Source organism: Arachis stenosperma, chromosome 2, assembly GCF_014773155.1.
Source record: "Arachis stenosperma cultivar V10309 chromosome 2, arast.V10309.gnm1.PFL2, whole genome shotgun sequence".
Classification (NCBI taxonomy): Eukaryota; Viridiplantae; Streptophyta; class Magnoliopsida; order Fabales; family Fabaceae; genus Arachis; species Arachis stenosperma.
Genome location: NC_080378.1, coordinates 5,792,683 through 5,806,492, shown reverse-complemented (window position 1 = coordinate 5,806,492; position 13,810 = coordinate 5,792,683). Strand labels below are relative to the sequence as shown.

General features: G+C 31.7%; 1 non-coding gene across 1 annotated transcript; it reads right to left on the bottom strand.

Annotated features, from left to right (window-relative positions):
- Window positions 1–13,398: 13,398 nt before the first annotated feature.
- On the bottom strand, window positions 13,399–13,506 carry LOC130964394 (small nucleolar RNA R71). Its single transcript, XR_009080491.1, has one exon. It is a non-coding gene; the product is annotated as a small nucleolar RNA R71 (small nucleolar RNA).
- Between the last annotated feature and the right edge of the window lie 304 nt (window positions 13,507–13,810).

Genomic DNA, 13,810 nt, shown 5'->3' with positions numbered 1-13,810 from the left:
GGCATTGCCGACAGAGATTACATTCTTAATTAAATTTAATTTTCCATTTGTTCATTAATCTTTTGAATCAAACAGGTTTATCATGAACAATAAAGTACATGACACATATTAAAAATTGATTTGCCCATTTAGATTTGATTAATGTCCCGGTTTTTCCCCTGTTTTGTCCATAAATGCCGACGGTTACTTAAATTCAATCATCCAAATTGTAATTATTTGTGTACGAAAAAAACCAAATTAAATAATCCAAATTCCGGATTATGAATCATATAACCGTATCAAAGAAAAAGCATATGCTAACTTTTAATGTTGATTTGGCCCATTAATTATGTATTTTCATGAAAGTAAATATTTTGTTAAGCCTACTTTAGATTCTGAGATTAGCGAGTTGTATTGATTTGATTTCTAACTTTTTAATTGTCACAATTTGGTCTTTTAAATTTAAAAAAATATACCAATGTAGTCATTTTTCAACGCCGTTAGTGAGATAGCTCAAGTCTTGCCATGTTGAACATATTAAAACGATGTTGTACACATTTTGACGCTAAAAGAGTACTAAATGATGTCATTTTAGGGTTTGAACAATATTAAAAGGGAGGGTTATAATATTTTAGTATTGTTCAATCTTAGTACCTTCTTTAGCGCCAAAATGTATACCATGTCGTTTTAATATGTCTAGCATGATAAGGCTTGAGCTACGCTACTAACAGTGTTGAGTTCCAGTGATGGAAGATACACAAGAGACTATATTGGTGCACTTTTTTAAATATAGAGGACCAAATTATGGCAATTGAGAAATCAGGGACCAAATTAGTGGAACTCACTAATCTCAGTAACCAAAATGGAGTTTAACTCCTTAAATGTTATATAGTAATATATGAATGATTATATATTTATTATGTTTTTTCGTGAATTTTTTTTAAAATAATGAAATATAAACCTTCTTTTGTTTGCCTTAATTTGAAATTTGAATTAAATTTTGTTCCGCTTTCTTTTATTTTGACAATATATACAAAATCTAGTTCATAAAAAAGATACTAATCTTTATACAAAGAATTTTAAATTGTGACTACAATTATAGTTGTACTAACATCGTGATTGTAGAAACTTCACAGAAAGATGCAACAAATTAATGAAACTACCATGTTAAATATTACCCATAATTAGGGTTTGTTCAAATGATGTATTCTTAAATTTTAGTCATTTCAAATATAAAAATTTAAATATCGCAATTAAATTTCCTTTAATTTAATCTTCTGTGTAGTTAAGGTAATTTTATATATTAGTATTTTAATTTTTTTTAGAAAAAATAATTAGATTATCTATATTCATAAAAGATATAATTCATTTTATTATTTATCAGTTTTATAAATGTTAATTAATGCATATAAATACATTTTAAAGCGAGATATATAGAGAGAAGAGGAGAAGATTGAAATCCCTTCTCTTGGGGGAACTAAAATTTTTCATAAAATTTTTAATAGCCAAAATTAATCATTGAAATCGTTGGAATTTTGAAATCCTCTCTAAAAAAATATCCAAAATGTTTTTTTTTGACATTATATCAATTTTAAATACTCTCTAAAATTACTTTTCTTGTTACCCCATCATGCATCTATGCAATTATCGTAGCTAATAAATATAGTAAAATTAAAAGTTTTATGTTATATGTTACAATATGGGTATGTCTAAAACGAGCTCACCAATTATGTGCTTATTGAATGAGCGACACTTATATAGGCCATTAGATTTTATTAGATGAAATTCAAAGGCTAATATAAAAGAAGAGCATTGATGGACTCTAATAAATATAGAATATCCTAATACATAAATAAATACTTTAAATGACAATACTTTAATACACAATACTTTAAATGGCAACAGAATCTTTTATTCTTAAATAATTAAATATAAAATATAAAAATATAAACTATATGAATATTTTTTATTTAATAAAATTAATTATTATGCAAAATCTTTTTATAATAATAAAAAATTATATTAAAATAATATTTTAAACTGTAACATAAAAATATAAAATTATTAAAATTTTATTGTATATTACTTAGTAAATAATTAGAATATTATATTTAAAATTTATTAACTACTCTTATTAAAAATATTATTATATAATATAATTTTTTATAAAAATATTTAAAAAATAATTTATTTAAAATACTATATATAATACATGAAAATATTAATTTTTTATTTTTTAATTTTTTTAGAAAAACAGAATAAATCATACAATTTTAAATACATACCTAAATAAAAAAGTTAATATTTTCATGTAATATATATAACGTTTTAAATAAATTTTACTTTTATAAATATTTTAATAAAAAATTATATTATATAATAATATATTTAACAAAGTTAATATTTTATGTTTGAATACAAATTTAAATGCCAATAAAATAAATAAGAAGATTTTATTGGTAAATTTGTTCACATGAGTTAACATATATAACTTATTTAACTTGTGAATTTTTTTTATGTAAAATAAATGTAGAAAAAGTGTTACGAGTTTAAGTAACAATAATTTAAACATATGTAGCTTAAGATAGTAGTGTTTATTTAACTAGATTATATCCAGATGGTTATTATTAAAGAAAACATTACAATATGTGATAATACGCATTTTGCGACGGTTTAAACAAAATTGCTGCAAAATATAAAACAATAACTCACCAACAGTACATATAGCGGCGGTTTTCGAAAAGACGTCACTAAATGTAAGTCTGATTGAAATATAGCGGTGGTTTGGTTTGTGAAAAACCACGGCTAAATGTGGTTCTGATTGCAGCCCCAATCAATAACCGCAGGTTATCGTTTTATGAAATTGCCACAAAATTTTCACCGTTATTTACCGAAATTATTGTAGTGAATAAATCCAAAAAATAAATACGATCGTTATTTTAAAACGAAAAGAGTAACGTATGCTAAGTATTCATTGTGTAATTAATAAAATAACGGGACCAAGAGTTTTAATGTCATCCTTTGAATGTGTTTATATACCCTATTAAATACAAGTACCAAGTTAATTAGAGTGCGTACAAACCAAAAAATTTATATTATAATGATTACTAATAATTATGTAATTAATAAAATAATAAGACTAAAAGTTCTAATTATAATTTCATTTTTTAACACATATTAAATTTAAAATAAAGTAAGTAATACCAAAATTTTTATAATATATGCATGAATGGTAATAGTTGTGTAATTGATAAGATAATTAATAACACCAACCATTCAAGTTCTAAAATATTTTTTGCATGAGTTTACATATTCTGCTAAATGTAAATTAAATGTAAACTTCAAGTTAATTTTAAGTAAATATACTGATAAATTTTTAATTAAGCAAGTAAATACTATAAAACAATATATAATCATGTATGTTAATACAAAATAATATGCTGAATTATTAAGATTCAACAAAACCAAATGATCTTCTTGAATTTAAGTTATTCTCTACTTTTTATCTTGCATGCTCTTCTTTTTTAGATATATCTTAGATTCTTCTTTAATTTTATTTTTCTTCTATTTAATAGATGTAATAACCATATATCAATTATGGCCAATATACAAGTTGATAAGAACCGTACAAATCAAATCAAACTATGCATGTAGCATGTTTGAGCAAAGAACATCATCAAGCAGTGTAACTTCACTGTTTTTTTTTTTATTTTTTTTAAAGCTTTTGGTTTGGCTCTTCTGTTTGTTTTTATTTATTTTGTTCACTTGTTTATGTTTCTAGCTAGTGCACCCTGTTTATTTTTTATTTATTCATTTTTGTTACATTGGCCCCTCCCCCGTCTAATAAGATTTAAATTGTGCTTGTGTATAAATAGAAAAAAAATTAATCACTTTCTAGATTAAGTTCTTATATTATTTCCATCATTAATAGTATATTGTTTCGTCATATTTTTTCCAAACCCTTAACGCAAGAACAAAAGTGCTGTTTGTTAATTGTCCTTTTCCTAGTGCATAAATTTGTTAATTGTCTTAAACAAAAATACATAATTACTCAGAGAGATAACGATAAAACAGAACACGATCAAGAACTCCAATTCAACATACGTAAACAAGATCAAGAACAAATTAAATTAGAATTCAATTCAAACCCAACAGTCCAAACTCTCAAAAGTTTTGCAATTTTCAAGTTTGACACATTCAAGAAGAAAAGAAGGAATAAGAAGGAAAATAACAGTTTCCTATTTTTTTTAATTTAATTAAAATTTTGTTTATTATTTATTCTGTGTTTGTCAAACACATATTTAGGGGGTGTATATATATAATCATGTTAATTGTACATTAAAATCAACCATTAAAATTAATTACGGTTATAAAATATATATTGAAATATGAAATATATACCAAAAATAAATTAAATTATATATGTATTTATACATAAATATATAGTAACTGGTTTTAAGGGCTAATATTATGTGTACAAAGTACAAACTACAATAAAAGTTTTTTTTTTTTTAGTGGCAAATAAAAAAAAAAATTTCTTAGACATGTCCCTACCTTTTTAATTTGTGGTCAGCAGGTCAATACAAGTCTAAGGCAAATTTGGGACACCTTCTCCAAACTTTCTAACTCAGGTCGGTTTTTTTTTTTTTTTTTTTTAGTCGGTGGATTGGACAACCCCCAATCTTAGGTACCTCAATGGATTGGACAACTCCCAATCGTAAGTACACAATACACATTCACACACTCCTCACATACTTACCAATTTTTCCTTTTTCAGTTGCAGCTGGTAGGACTCGAATCCGATACCTTTAAGATGGAGAGCAGGCAGAATGCCGTGTGAATTATGGCTCATTGGCAACTCAGGTCGGTTTAAGACGAATGACTGAGTCTTATTTTGGTTTGGGCTAAGCCCAAAATGACTCAGTCTTTGAAAAGGTGTAACCAAAACTAAATTGGGCCTAAAGAAAGGAAAATATGGGCTAATAATCAACATTAAAAATATACCAACAAAAGCATTATAAAAATGTATTTTCTTGACAAAAAAATGTGTTTCTTTAAAAAAAAACGTGTTTTCTTGTAAAGATCGAGAGAATGAAAACATTAGTAATAAAAAAAATGGAGATAGAGATTAACCCAAAAAAAAAGAGGGAGTTAGAGAATGAAAAAAACCAACTTGAGTTGATTGAGTAGTCAACTCACTCATCCGCTAAAATCTCAACTTATAATTTTTCTTTTTTAAAAGTAACTTATTTAATTATAAAGTAAATAAATTTGGAGTAATATAATAGGTATTCAACGATGAACTAAGTAGCCACAACCCATAGAAATTATTTATAAGTATTATATTATTTTGAAACTATAAGTAGTTCATATTTTACGGTTTTAATATTATGTTAAAAATTAGAAAAAAAAAATGTGACATAAAGTGTCCTCATTTTTTCTTTTTATTTTAATTTTTTAGTCAATTTCATACCCTTTTTTTAAAAGAGGAATCGTGGTTAAAATATAGTCATTAAACTTATAAAACTAAATTATTAGGTATTATGCTGACTGACGAAAAATTAAACACCATTGTAGTTTGGTTTCACTAGAATCAAAAGTAATATTTTATTATTTTTTAAACACACAAATATATCTATTACTTTTTTTCTTAGCCTATGTAGATAATATTGTTGTCATTGAAAATGACAGTGGTAAAATAGACAATTTATTTTGAGAAATTATAGCGTACAAATGTGAAGGTAAAGATATGCTCTTTTGTTTGATGTGAAGCTGACACGTGGATTTCTGCTGGTAGTTGGAAGAGCAGCTCGCAGACGGCAGACCTTTCTGAACAGCTTACAGAGGTTGCAGGGCTAGTTTACAAAGGCTCCACATTGTAGCTAAGCCGGTGGATGGGGAGACCAGGTCAGCATGAGAATCCCGTTGAAGGGATGTGAATGGGCTTGTTGTTGTTGGGCCTTGTTTCATTCCTGAAATGTTATGATTGGGTTGGGATTGTTTGATTACGTAGGATTTTTTGATATAGTGAACTGTAACCGGAAATAAAAGAGAGAAAATCGGATAATAAATTCAAAACTTCCAATTCAATGTTGGGGATAGGCCCCAAAAGATAATGGATTGATCCATTTAGATCATTGTTTTGAAAAATTGTTTCTTTTTCAATCATAGAAAAAATCTTGTCGTATATAGTTTCTCATGAATATGTGATAAACCACATTCTTTTAAACTATTTGGGATAACAAATAATAAATATGTTTAAGTAACTCAATTTGAAATTTAAATTCGGTGTTTATATACCACATTGTTTTAAGCTATTTCTTTTATGCTTTACTTTACACTTTTGATGTTATCAAAAGATTTTTGTGATTTCTAAAAAATTAATTAGTAAGTAAATTAACAAATTACCAATTTGTGTACATTGAATTAAGTGTATTTTGTAAGTGAAATAAAATATGTTAGTGTCTGTAATTATATCCTCCCCTAATATAAGAGGAAGAAGTTTGGTAACTAAAAATTTTCAGTCATAATTAGCCAAAAATTTTTATAATTTACTTTATTTATATCACTTAATAATAGTTTTATTTTTTATCTCACTCTCTTATCATTTCACTTATCATATTCTTATCAATTCTACTTATTAATGATATTAATTATAATATCATATTCCTTACTAGTAGGCATTCTTGTAATTAATACTTAATATTCCTTTTATAATTTAATTTTTATATTTAAAAATACATTAAATAATAATAATAATAATAATAATGGACGGTAATGATAATATACATTAATTAAGTTAATTACACTTGATTTTTTTGTTTCCCTTAAGACATTTAATATCAATCAATGAAAATACGAAAAATCATTAATTCTATGTTTTCGTTAAGGCATTTACTTGCACTTGATTCTTTGTAATATATACTTTTCATTAATTTAATTATGATCATTCAAAAATCATGGCTATAATACCATTGCAAACAAAATAGTGTATAAGTCAAGAAATTTTAGAAGAAGTCGCGTTGATTTGGGCCAAAAGAAAAGAAAATTGGCAAGCCCAGATGTGTTACTTATAGCTCAGCCTTGGAATAAATTGCCTTAATTATTTTGACTGAAGCAAGTTATTTTTGTTTGGGCCAAAAAGGATTATTATTACTACCAGTCCAATTGAAATCTTTGCTAAATAGACCAAAGTTTGGTCCGAAACCATTAAGAAAAGAAAGCAAAGTTTCATTGCTTTCAACGGATCTCATTCTCTCATCATGTGATGGAATTCAAAATTTATTAGGATGAGTCCTTAGAACTATGAGAGAGAAATTGAAGTTGATTTGATTGATAGCTTTAATGAGGCACGCTACCTCAAGCAAAGGGAATTGAAAATTTAATTTACTTTATCAAGATCCATTAGTTAGTGTTCAAATTCTCCTTTCCTCTCTCTCATCTTGCTTCTTGTTTTCGGTCATTACACAGCAGCTATGGAAGAAACTTTGAGCCACCGAAAAGAAGGAAGAGTAAGTAACAAGACCATCACAATGATGGCAAGAAAAAGAAAACATAAAGTATGTAGTGGCTAAGATCTTCAACCATGAATGGTAAGATTTGGTGAAGAGATCTCAGCTTCTCCATACCAAAAATGGATGATGAAGATTTCGGTCAGTAGAGGAAGATCCCTGGAGGGATGGCTCGCCTCTGCTTTTGAGTTCACTTATCACAGAAGGTAGCTAGGATGGCTACGTAAAGGAGGAATCAAAAGTGGAGCAGGAGGAGTTGTCATGCATCATGAAGCATCAAGGACTAGGAGTTCATCTTGAAGAGCAAGGCAAGATGGAAGGCTCGGATTGGTGCTTATTGGTGACCAAGGAAGGACCAGAGGTAATTGCATGTTGGTTAAAGCATTTGGTTTCCTCTTCTTTCTCACTGGCCGAACCGGTTTGCATGAAAAAGAAGAAGTTTAGCTTGATTTGTTTGGTTTCAACCATGAAGGCTTCCTCCTATAAGTAAGGGAGAACAGCCAGGGCTTGAGGCAAGGAGTGAGAGTGCAAGACATAGAGTTCTCAGAGCTACCTAAGCTAACAGATTTTCTTCTTCTTCAATGTATTCTGTTTTGTATTTTTCTATTTAATTTTGTCATGTCTTAAATCTCATGGAAAAAGAAAAACAGTGAGGTTTGTATGAAAAAGCCATAGAGCAAAAAAAGGCAGAGAGTGCAAAATTAAAAGAAAAAGTCATAGATGTCCTTAGAGTTCCTTTGTACATCTGTGTTGTGTTTCATGATTCTGTGAGAATCCCCTTGTAAGTTGGGTTAGCACTTTACAGTTGAAAGCTTGGCAGTAACCAAGTCAAGTTCAGGATTAGGTTTAGATTCTGGACTTGTCCCAGATAGGAAGGGTAGTTTCTAGAGAGAATTGGTGCTTGTAATCAAGAATGATTATAGTGAAATTCCATCATCTTTGTGATGGAGACTGGATGTAAGCTGCACTGCACTTAGCAGCTGAACCATGATATATCTGGGTGTAATTTTCCTTCTCTTCTACTCCTTTTCTGTTTCTGCCGCACAGGAGATAAAACCGTAAAATATCTCGTGCCAAGTGACGAGACAAAAAGAAAAAGTCTCATGATTATTATATGTGAATCTGTTTGTCAGTTTGTGGGCATTGCTGCTAATAATCTGTATGAATTGTGAAGCAATCTCACAATTTTGGAAAAATTTAGAGTTGAGAAAGTGAGAGTGTGATGGGAAGGGAGGATATTTTGCCGGATCAGGGTTCACGAGGATTTACTGGGTTAGAGCAAGTCATGAGTGAGAAGGTGCGTTGGACGGCTTGGCGGTTTAGGGCTAAGAGGAGGAACGCAGAGGATTAGGGTTCCAGGTTGGATGGGTTGAACAAGTAATTACAAATTTCATCTTGAACTTTTCGGTGGCCATGTCAGCATTGTCGTCGTCTTAATTGTGCTGCAACGAGCTTAGGGATACGTTGGTCAAATGTTTAAATCACTTGGACGGACTATGCGGTTAAATGGAAATGTCAGAAACTACTACATCAACGGCAAAAGAATTCATAAACCGATTTAGTTTTTACCTCTAAACTGGTATAACAAAGATACAGTGGTTGGTCAGATTTACTGAATTTTTTTCTGCCATTGAATTTTGCTTTTGAAAATACATTTTAATAAATTACCTTTTGTTGAGTTAAGAAATTAACTAAATTAATTAGTGATAACAAACATTATTTTTGGGCAAAATAAATAATTAGTGTTGATTAATTGTATTTACTTTTTTACTAATTGTTTATTGTTGCAGGCCAAAATTTCAATAGCCCAAATGGAATAAAAAGCAATTAGCAAGGGAAAGTTGTTCTCTTCTTTCCAACTCTCTGCTCTATCCGAAAATAGCATTCAAGGAAAAGTTATTCTCTGCCCTATTCTGATTCACATTGATGAGCGGATAATTTGTATACTTTTTGGCATTGTTTTTAGTATGTTTTTGATATGATATAGTTAGTTTTTAGTATATTTTTATTAGTTTTTAATTAAAATTCACTTTTCTGGACTTTACTATGAGTTTGTGTGTTTTTCTGTGATTTCAGGTATTTTCTGGCTGAAATTGAGGGACCTGAGCAAAAATCTGATTCAGAGACTGAAAAGGACTGCAGATGCTGTTGGATTCTGACCTCCCTGCACTCGAAGTGGATTTTCTGGAGCTACAGAAGCCCAATTGGCGCGCTCTCAACGGAGTTGGAAATTAGACATCCTGGGCTTTCCAGCAATATATAATAGTCCATACTTTGCCCAAGATTTGATGGCCCAAACTGGCGTTCAAAGTCACCTCAAGAAATCCCAGCGTTAAACGCTGGAACTGGCACCCAAATGGGAGTTAAACGCCCAAACTGGCACCAAAGCTGGCGTTTAACTCCAAGAAGAGTCTCTACACGAAATTGCTTCATTGCTCAGCCCAAGCACACACCAAGTGGGCCCGGAAAAGGATTTTTATGTCATTTACTCATTTCTGTACACCCTAGGCTACTAGTTTCTTATAAGTAGGACCTTTTACTATTGTATAGAAAGCTTTTAATCTTTTGATCTTTTGATCTTTTGATCTTTGGAACCTTTTTCTTTAGATCTTTTGATCACTTTGGGAGGCTGGCCATTCGGCCATGCCTAGACCCTGTTCTTATGTATTTTCAACGGTGGAGTTTCTACACACCATAGATTAAGGGTGTGGAGCTCTGCTGTACCTCGAGTATTAATGCAATTACTATTGTTCTTCCATTCAATTCCGCTTGTTCTTTGTCCAAGATATCACTTGTTCTTCAACATGATGAAGGTGATGATTGACGCCCATCACCATTCTCACCCATGAACAAGGTGACTGACAACCATTCTTGTTCTACAAGCATCTGAGGCTTAGTGAATATCTCTTGGATTCCTGATTGCACGATGCATGGTTGATCGCCTGACAACCGAGTGCTCGCCTGACAAACGAGCCAACCATTCCGTGAGATCAGAGTCTTCGTGGTATAGGCAAGAACTGATGGCAGCATTCAAGAGAATCCGGAAGGTCTAACCTTGTCTGTGGTGTTCTGAGTAGGATTCAATGACTGAATGACTGTGACGTGCTTCAAACCTGTAACCTACTGGGCGTTAGTGACAGACGCAAAAGAGTTATTCTATTCCGGTAGGGGAGGGAACCAAACCGGTGATTGGCAGCACTGTGACAGAGTGTGTGCATTAGCTTTCACTGCGCGGATGGGAGGTAGCTGCTGACAACAGTGAGACCCTATACGAGCTTGCCATGGAAAGGAGTAAGAAGGATTGGATGAAGACTGTAGGAAAGCAGAGAGACGGAAGGAAAAGCATCTTCATACACTTGTCTGAAGCTCATACACCAATGATATACATAAGTATCACTATCTTTACTTCTATGTTATTTTCGTTCATCACCATATATATCTGAGTTTGCCTGACTAAGATTTACAAGATGACCATAGCTTGCTTCAATACTAACAATCTCCGTGGGATCGACCCTTACTCACGTAAGGTTTATTACTTGGACGACCCAGTGCACTTGCTGGTTAGTTGTGCGAAGTTGTGTAATGCCATGGTATTGAGCGCACCAAGTTTTTGGAGCCATTACCAGGGATTATGAGAGTTGTGAAAAAGTATAGTTCACAATTTCGCGCACCAAGTTTTTGGCGCCGTTGCCGGGGATTGTTCATGTTTTGAGCAAGCTTTTGGTAACATCAGAGCCAAGATCCAGCAACAACATCAAATTTTTGGTGTTATTGCCCGGGATTGTTTAGGCTGGACAACTGACGGTTCATCTTGTTGCTTAGATTAGGTATTTTTTTTTTCGAAATTCTTGAAGGTGAATTCTAGAGTTTCATGATGATTTGTTGAAATCTGGCTGGCTGAGAAGCCATGTCTAATCTGATTGGACCGAGGTTTCAACTTATCACCACAAGAGCTTGTTGATTTCGTATCAATCTTGCTTTTGGAGCAGTGATTTGCTAAGGCTTGGCTGACCTTTGGTCATGTCTAGTGTTTTGGACCGAAGCTTTCCTTGAAAGCTTGGCTGGCTGTGAAGCCATGTCTAATTCATGGACCGGAGCCTTAGACTAGCATTGCACTGATTCCTGGAATTCTCATTAAGAATTTTGATACTTTTTTTTCACTCAAATTTCGAAAAAAATACAAAAAAATTTGCAAAATCATAAAAATCCAAAAATATTTCTTGTTTGAGTCTAGAGTCTCATCTTAAGTTTAGTGTCAAATGCATGTTTTTGTTATATTTTTCGAATCCATGCATATATTTCTTGTTTTGATCTTTAAATTCTATTGACTTGAGTGTTCATGTGTCTCATATAGTGTCAGTAGTACACAAACTGCTAAGTTTGGTGTCTTGCATGCATTGTTATTTGTTTCTTGTTGCATTTTAATTATTAAAAATCCAAAAATATTTTTAATTTGTGTCTTTTCAAGTCAATGATACAAAGGATTGAAGATTTAGAACATACTGCAGAGGAATTATACAGAAAAAGCTGAGCATTCAAAAATGCCCAGTGAAGAAGGCAGACTGGCGTTTAAACGCCAGCCAGGGTACCTGGTTGGGCGTTTAACGCCCAAAAAGGTAGCATTTTGGGCGTTAAACGCCAGAATGTATACCATTCTGGGCGTTTAACGCCAGGATGGTGCCAGGGGGAAGATTTTGTTTTCAAAATCAATTTTTTTTCAAGTTTTCAAAGTTTTTCAAAACCAAATCTTTTTCAAATCATATCTTTTCAATCAAATGTTTTCAAAATCAATTTCTTTCCCTTTTCAAAGATACTTACTAACAATTAATGATTTGATTGAACATTTTTTGCCTTTTCTATTAAGAAAGGTTTTATGTTTGAATCATATCTTTTCTTGTTAGGCAAGTCATTAATTTTCAAATCATATCTTTTCAAATTGTTTTCAAATCATATCTTTTAAAATTATTTTCAAATCATATCTTCTCAATCACATCTTTTTAAAACCATAACTTTTCAATCAAATCTTTTTAACCACATCTTTTTCAAAATAGTTTCAATCAAATCTTTTTGACTTCTAATTTTAAAAATCTTTTTCAAAAATCACTTGATTTCTTTTCCACCTTCAATTTTCGAAAATTATCAACATCTTTTTGATTGAATTTTCGAAAATTCTCTTCCCTCCTTCCCACATCCTTCTATTTATGGAGTACCACTCATTCTAAATGCACAATTCGAACCTTATCTAATTAAAGTTCGAATTCTTCTTCTCCTTCTTCTTACTATTTCTCTTTTCCTCTGACACTTCAAGGAATCTCTATACTGTGACATAGAGGATTCCACATTTTCTTTTTCTCTCCTCTTTCATATGAGCAGGAGCAGAGACAAAGGCATTCTTGTTGAAGCTGATCCTGAACCTGAGAGGACCCTGAAGAGAAAGCTAAGAGAAGCCAAAGCACAACTCTCTTTAGAGGACCTGACCGAATTCTTCAAGGAAGAAGAACCCATGGCAGCCGAAAACAACAACAATGCCAACAATGCAAGGAAGGTGCTGGGTGACTTCACTGCACCTACTCCTGATTTTTATGGGAGAAGCATCTCTATCCCTGCCATTGGAGCAAACAACTTTGAGCTTAAGCCTCAATTAGTTTCTCTAATGCAACAGAATTGCAAGTTCCATGGACTTCCAATGGAAGATCCTCATCAGTTTTTAGCTGAATTCTTGCAAATCTGTGACACAGTCAAGACTAATGGGGTTAACCCTGAGGTCTACAGACTGATGCTATTCCCTTTTGCTGTAAGAGACAGAGCTAGAATATGGTTGGATTCTCAACCTAAAGAAAGCCTGGACTCTTGGGAAAAGCTAGTCAATGCCTTCTTGGCAAAGTTCTTTCCACCACAAAGATGGAGTAAGCTTAGAGTGGAAGTCCAAACCTTCAGACAGAAGGATGGAGAATCCCTCTATGAAGCTTGGGAAAGATACAAACAATTAATCAGAAGATGTCCCTCAGACATGCTTTCTGAATGGAGCATCATAGGTATTTTCTATGATGGTCTCTCTGAACTATTCAAGATGTCTTTGGATAGCTCTGCTGGAGGATCTCTTCATCTGAAGAAGACGCCTGCAGAAGCTCAAGAATTGATTGAAATGGTTGCAAATAACCAATTCATGTATACTTCTGAAAGAAATCCTGTGAACAATGGGACTAGTCAGAAGAAAGGAGTTCTTGAGATTGACACTCTGAATGCCATACTGGCTCAGAACAAGATATTGACTCAACAAGTCAATTTGATTTCTCAAAGTCTGTCTGGAATGCAAAATG